Source organism: Schistocerca cancellata, chromosome 9 (genome assembly GCF_023864275.1).
Source record: "Schistocerca cancellata isolate TAMUIC-IGC-003103 chromosome 9, iqSchCanc2.1, whole genome shotgun sequence".
In the NCBI taxonomy this organism is placed as follows: Eukaryota; Metazoa; Arthropoda; class Insecta; order Orthoptera; family Acrididae; genus Schistocerca; species Schistocerca cancellata.
In genome coordinates this window covers 95917211-95924184 of record NC_064634.1, presented here as the reverse complement: position 1 = coordinate 95924184, position 6974 = coordinate 95917211, and the positions used below count along the sequence as shown (strand labels likewise).

At 46.6% G+C, this 6974-nt stretch overlaps 1 pseudogene; it reads left to right on the top strand.

Moving 5' to 3' along the window:
* Window positions 1-909: 909 nt before the first annotated feature.
* On the top strand, window positions 910-1027 carry LOC126102201 (5S ribosomal RNA; annotated as a pseudogene).
* Window positions 1028-6974: the final 5947 nt, after the last annotated feature.

Below are 6974 nucleotides of genomic sequence, written 5' to 3'. Positions count from 1 at the left end.
AGAAACATAAGAAACAGTAGTCCATTTCATTCCACGCAAGAATCAACAGGAAACTGTTTATTGAATGGGCAGCTTCAAAATTCGATTTCTCAGCTTTTGAAATTAGCTGCTAAGGACGGGACAAAGGCTCTGTCTTTATGTATCCTCACAGGAAAAAATCGTCATGCGCTAGGCCTGATGACTTGGGTGACCAAAAGTATTAAACAAGATCTTGTTCTCCGAAAGTGCTCCACCAAGCATAAAAATGAAATCATTGGAATCTTAGCGAAGTTGAATAAAGAACCAGTTTTAATGTCCAGGTGTGGCATGTGGCATTCCTGTCACAGTTCCCTTTCCAAAAAAAAAAAAGGCACAAAACACATTCAGTTGTGGTGAAACTGTTTTAATGTTCGTCGACGACGCCAGGACCTTGTGACCCTCAAATTCTTATACGATGGCGCTTTAAAACGCGATAGGCGATAGCTGAAACGTCGATTCGTCAAAAAAGATGAGTCGTTTGGGAAAAAAGTGTCACCTGCGATATGGTGGAGAACTGAAATACAAAATTCGCAGCTTATGTTACGGTCGCCGGGACGTATTTGCTGCAGTAACTGCAACTTGTAAGGCTTCACACGCAGGCATCGTTTCAGAATACGCCACACCATTGTTTGAGGATGTTGAAGTTCCTGACTCGTGGACTTCCGAGTGTTCTGTGTGAACGCACCTCGCATACGTTCGACATTTTCATCGGAAGTACGTGGCCGCACAGTGGTCTTCCCTTTGTATACGCAACTAACATCCAAGAATTTTGTATGTCACTCATCCGGTGGTGCAGAACTGACGGCGGAACGCACATTGAAGTTCAACAATGATCTGATTCGCGCAAATTCCAGCACACAAAATTATTTTTCGCCTTGTTCATACCAAGTGGGCAACGGCCTTGCCGCAGTGGATACACCGGTTCCCGTGAGATCACCGAAGTTAAGCGCTGTCGGGCGTGGTCGAGACTTGGATGGGTGACCATCCAGGCCGCCATGCGCTGTTGCCATTTTTCGGGGTGCCCTCAGCCTCGTGATGCCAATTGAGGAGCTACTCGACCGGGTAGTAACAGCTTCGGTCAAGAATACCACGATAACGACCGGGAGAGCGGTGTGCTGACCCCACACCCCTCCTATCTGCATCATCACCTGAGGATAAGGCGGTCGGATGGTCCCGGTAGCCCACTCGTGGCCTGAAGACGGACTGCTTTTTGTTGGTACAAAGAAACAACAGCGCAGCTGCATCAAAACTTGAAGCTTCCTGTATCCACTGACATGTCCAATTCGTTTTGCATCTTCTTTTTCTTTTGTCTCTAAGAAGCAAGTAAAATCTGTTTATTCGTTTTGAATCATTCGGTATTGCTCATGCTAACATAGAAGGTGTGTGAGAAAGTAATGAGACTGACAACGCTGCGAGCGATCTGGCAACGCTGTGTTGTTCTGCTTGAGTAGACTGGTGTATCCATTCCTTGCTGATGCTCAGCCGGAGTTTGAGCTCCGTACAACCCTTAGGTGATTTCTGAGAGCGCCATCAGCCAAGTGGTGCTTTGCTGTGTGCTACGAAAATGGAACAGCGGAATTTAGGGCAACGTTATGCCATCAAGTTTCAAGTAAGCTTGGAGAATCTAGGAGTGCGATTTTTGTGAAATGGAAACAGGCCTGTGGGGGAACATTTATTTTCAAGAGCACAAGTTTTTCGCTGGCACAAGTCCTTTTTGGAAGACCTAGAACACGGTGAAGATGTACTTCGCTCAAGGATACCTTCAACTCGAAAACCTAACGAAAACGTCGAATGGGTGCGTCGTCTTGTGAAATCAGACCGACGTTTAACAATAAAGATGACTGGTGACCTGTTCAACACTTACGCCATACATCAACTTTTGATCCAAGTTTTGGACACGCGAAAGGCTTGTGCTGAAATGGTGCAGAAAAACCTCACAGTTGACCAGAAGGGCAACCGAAGAAACGTCTGCGTTGATTCTCTTGAGGGGACTTCCGATGACCACGAGTAGTTCAGTCGTGTGATCACAGGTAGGTCTCTAGAAGAGCGTAGCGTTCCAAAAGATTGGAAAAGGGCACAGGTCATCCCCGTTTTCAAGAATGGACGGCGAACATATGTGCAGAACTATAGACCGATATTTCTAACGTCGATCCGTTGTAGAATTTTGGTACACGTATTATGTTCGAGTATAATAACTCTTCTGGAGACTAGAAATCTACTCTGTAGGAATCAGCTTAGGTTTCGAAAACGACCATCGTGTGAAACCCAGCTCAGCTTTTCGTCCACGAGACTCAGAGGGCCATAGACACGGGTTCCCAGGTAGATGCCGTGTTTCTTGACTTCCGCAAGGCGTTCGATAGTTCCCCACAGTCGTTTAGTGAACAAAGTAAGAGCATATGGACTATCAGACCAATTGTGTGAGTTAATTGAAGAGTTCCTAGATAACAGAACGCAGCATTTCATTGTCAATGGAGAGAAGTCTTCCGAAGTAAGAGTGATTTCAGGTGTGCCGCATGGGAGTGTCGTAGGACCGTTTATATTCACGATATACATAAATGACCTTGTGGATAACATCGGAAGTTAACTGAGGCTTTTTGAGGATGTTGCTGTGGCATATCGAGAAGTTGTAACAATGGAAAATTGCACTGAAATGCAGGAGGATCTGGAGCGAATTGACGCTTGGTGCAGGGAATGGCACCTGAATCACAATGTAGACAAATGTAGTGTGCTGCGAATACATAGAAAGAAAGATCCTTTATCATTTGGCTACAATATAGGAGGTCCGCAACTGGAAGCAGTTAATTCCATAAATTATCTGGGAATAGGCATTAGGCGTGATTTAAAATGGAATGATCATATAAAGTTGATCGTCGATAAAGCGGATGCCAGACTGAGATACATTGGAAGAATCCTAAGGAAATGCAGTCCGAAAACAAAGGAAGTCGGTTACAGTACACTTGTTCGCCCACTGCTTGAGTATTGCTCACCAGTGTGGGATACGTACCAGATAAGGTTGATAGAAGAGATAGAGAAGATCCAACGGAGAGCAGTACGCTTCGTTACAGGATCACTTAGTAATCGCGAAAGCGTTACGGAGATGATAGATAAACTCCCGTGGAAGACTCTGCAGGAGAGACGCTCAGTAGGTCGGTACGGGTTTTTGTTGAAGTTTCGAGAACGTACCTTCACCGAGGAGCCTAGCAGTATATTGCTCCCTCCTACGTATATCTCGCGAAGAGACAATGAGGATAAAATCAGATAGATTAGAGCCCACACAGAGGCATACCGACAATCTTTCTTTCCACGAACAATACGAGACTGGAATAGAAGGGAGAACCGATAGAGGTACTCAAAGTACCCTCCGCCACACACCGTCAGGTGGCTTGTGGAGTACGGATGTAGATGTAGATGTAGATGTATAGATGAATCCTAGACAAAGCGACAAAGTGGGGAGTGGCACACTGAGGTATCTCCTCGATCGAAAACAGTTCAAATGAGCAAATCAAAGACCACAACAATGCTGATTTGCTTTTTTGACAGTACGGGTATGGCGTATAAGGATTTTTGTTTCCTCCAAGACCAATTGCCAACCAAGTGTTTTACAAAGATGTCCTGAAAAGCTCAGGAACACGGCGAATCGAGTGAGACCGGATATTCCAGACACGTCGATTCTGCATCATGACAACACTCCATGTCACTCGGCCACTTTCGTCAAGGAATTTCTGAGCTCAAAATGCGTTCCATTTGTTCCACAGCCACCCTGTTTACCCGATCCGAGTCCTTGAGGCTCCTTTCTTTTTCCAAAACTGAAAAAGTCTTAAACAGACGTCATTTTGGGACTGGGAAAGACAATTACGCCAATCTATAGGTGCCAAAGGGAACTACACTACTGGCCATTAAAATTGCTAATCCAAGAAGAAATGCAGATGACAAACGGGTATTCATTGGAGAAATATACTATAACTGACATGTGATTACATTTTCTCTCAATTTGGGTGCATAGATCCTGAGAAATCAGTACCCAGAACAACGACCTCTGGCCGCAATAAGGGCCTTGATACACCTGGGCATTGAGTCAAGCAGAACTTGGATGGCGTGTACAGGTACAGCTGCCCATGCAGTTTCAACACGATACCACAGTTCATCAAAAGTAGTGACTGGCGTACTGTGACGAGCCAGTTGCTGGGCCACCATTGACCAGACGTTTTCAATTGGTGAGAGATCTGGAGAACGTGCTGGACAGGGCAGCAGTTGAACATTTTCTGTATCCAGAAAGCCCGTACAGGACCTGCAACATGCGGTCGTGCATTATCCTGCATAAATGTAGGGTTTCGCAGGGATCGAATGAAGGGTAGAGCCACGGATCGTAACACATCTGAAATGTAACGTCCACTGTTCAAAGTGTTGTCAATACGAACAAGAGGTGACTGAGACGTGTAACCAATGGCACCCCATACCATCATGCCAGGTGATACGCCGGTATGGCGATGAGGAATACACGCTTTCAATGTGCGTTCACCACGATGTCGCCAAACACGGATGTGACTATCATGATGCTGTAAACAGGACCTGGATTCATCCGAGAAAATGACGTTTTCCCATTCGTGCACCCTGGTTCGTCGTTGAGTACACCATCGCAGGCGCTCCTGTCTGTGATGCAGCGTAAAGGGTAACCGCAGCCATGGTCTCCGAGCTGATAGTCCATGCTGCTGCAAACGTTGTCGAACTGTTCGTGCAGATGGTTGTTCTCTTGCAAACGTCCCCATTTGTTGACTCAAGGATCGAGACGTGGCTGCTCGATACAGCCATGTGGATAACATGCCTGTTATTTCGACTGGTAGTTATACGAGGCCGTTGGGATCCAGCATGGCGCTCCGTATTACCATCTTGAACCCACAGATCCCATATTCTGCAAACAGTCTTTGGATCTCGACCATCGCGAGCATCAATGTCAACATTTGTGGATACTTCTCGAATGTACTCGAACCGAATATGAAATTAAAATGGTACAGTCCAGGTGTGTTTTGAACTCACGACGCTCCATTCAACGGATTAGTATCGTAACCACTACACGACAGTACTATTCGACTTCTTCTGCGACAATATCATCTCAGACTAAGGATTTGTCAGCTGAGTTAGGCCATCTCGAAGTCACCTTTCGTCAGAATGGTTACAGTGAAACACAGATCAGACGTGAATTGCGCTGCCAACCAAGTACGTATCAGGTAAGCGATGATAACACCGACGTGGCACCAATATCGACGGTATTTTTGCCTTACGCAGAGTATATTTCGAACGGGATTGGTCCTATTTTGCGGAAATATGGCGTGAAGTGTGTTTTCCGACCACCATCTAAGACCAGTATCCTTTTGGATTCTGTAAAAGCTGATGTTGGTTTGCGTAAGCCAGGTGTCTGCCGTGTTCCTTGCAGTTGTGGCATGTCATACATTGGTCAGACTGTGGAGGACCGGTGTCCTGAGCACAAGCGTCACACACGCTTACAACAGCCGAACAAATCCACCATTGCAAACCATTGTCTCGGCACCGGTCATCCTATGGAATACAAGAACACGGAGATCCTGACATGCACTTCCAGCTATTGGGATAGTGTTATTCAGGAAGCTCTTGAAATTAAATTAGCAGGTAACTTTGTAAATGGAGATGGTGGTTTTTGTTGTAATTCTGCATAGAGTCCTGCTCTATTGTCACAAAACACAGGGTCATTATACTATCTCGCCCAGTGATTATCAGGTACCTCTGACGTGGGTCATCTTTGGTTTGTGATCGCATAGTGTCATAGTGTGTGTGTGTGTGTGTGTGTGTGTGTGTTAGGTTTATGGATTTTCTCCGAAAACCGAGGTTTTAAATGCCCTTAGACAGTCTTTACTTGTTGCAGTTATGCCTTGATAATGACAGGGTGTGCTCCTGTTGAAATTATCAGCGGATGTCGACGACATCAGCTCGGCTGTAAAGGGTATTTGAACAACAAGATAGGTGTCCAGCGTGAGCAGAATAAACCGCCGACAACTCCGCCAGCTTTGAAGCTGTTTGACACATGTTTCGCTAACTGCTCAGGGTTCTTCCCTCATATAGATAACATTTGTGTAATCAGCAAAAATCAGACCGCCAACTTGTGGCTTTTCTGAAATTTAATCGGTTTAGAAATTTAATGTACTCTGATGTCTAGCTTTCTTTTGCAGGAGAAACGACGCGCCGTTAGAAATACCTGCAGGTGATTTAGCAGTTGGTCCTGACCTGACAGGTTGTTCTCGGCCTGGGAGGAGCGGGATGCGGTTAGCGGAGTGGGGGGGAGGCAGTAGGGGGTTGGAAGCGCGGGCATCACACGCGCCGATCCGGGAGGTCGCCGCGCGTGCGCAGTGCGTGGAGAGCGGGAGGGGGGGGGGAGGGGGAGGAGCCAGCGGCATTTTTTGCGTGTTTAGCGAGATAAGTGGAATGCGGCGGCACAGGTGGTCCCGTGCCGGGCGTCGCGCCACGCAGGGCGGCTGCCGGCATCGGCGCGCTCCGTCCACTGCCGGGTCATTAGCGCGCCTGCCGCCGACGAGTAAGACGTCTGCCCGCTCCTTTACTGAGCACCGGAGGGCTGGGTAACTGGACGCTGCGGGCAATTTCCTCATCTTTTTTTACCCATTTAGTTCCATAGGACGAAACTGCAGAGCAAATCTCCATGTTCATGGAACGAGTCAGTACATCAAATTAACACCATAAAAGCCAATAACGGATGAAATAAAATTCATACGTACCCCATGCGGACGACAAGTTGCTCTGTGTGTGAGAAATGTAATGAGACTGATTTCCTGTCTCCCAAAGTTTTCACTTTTCTTTGCAAACAGCTATATTGTCCCCTTCAAAGTACACTACTGGCCATTAAAATTGCTACCACGAATATGACGTGCTACAGACGCGAAATTTAACCGACGGGAAGAAGATGCTGTGAT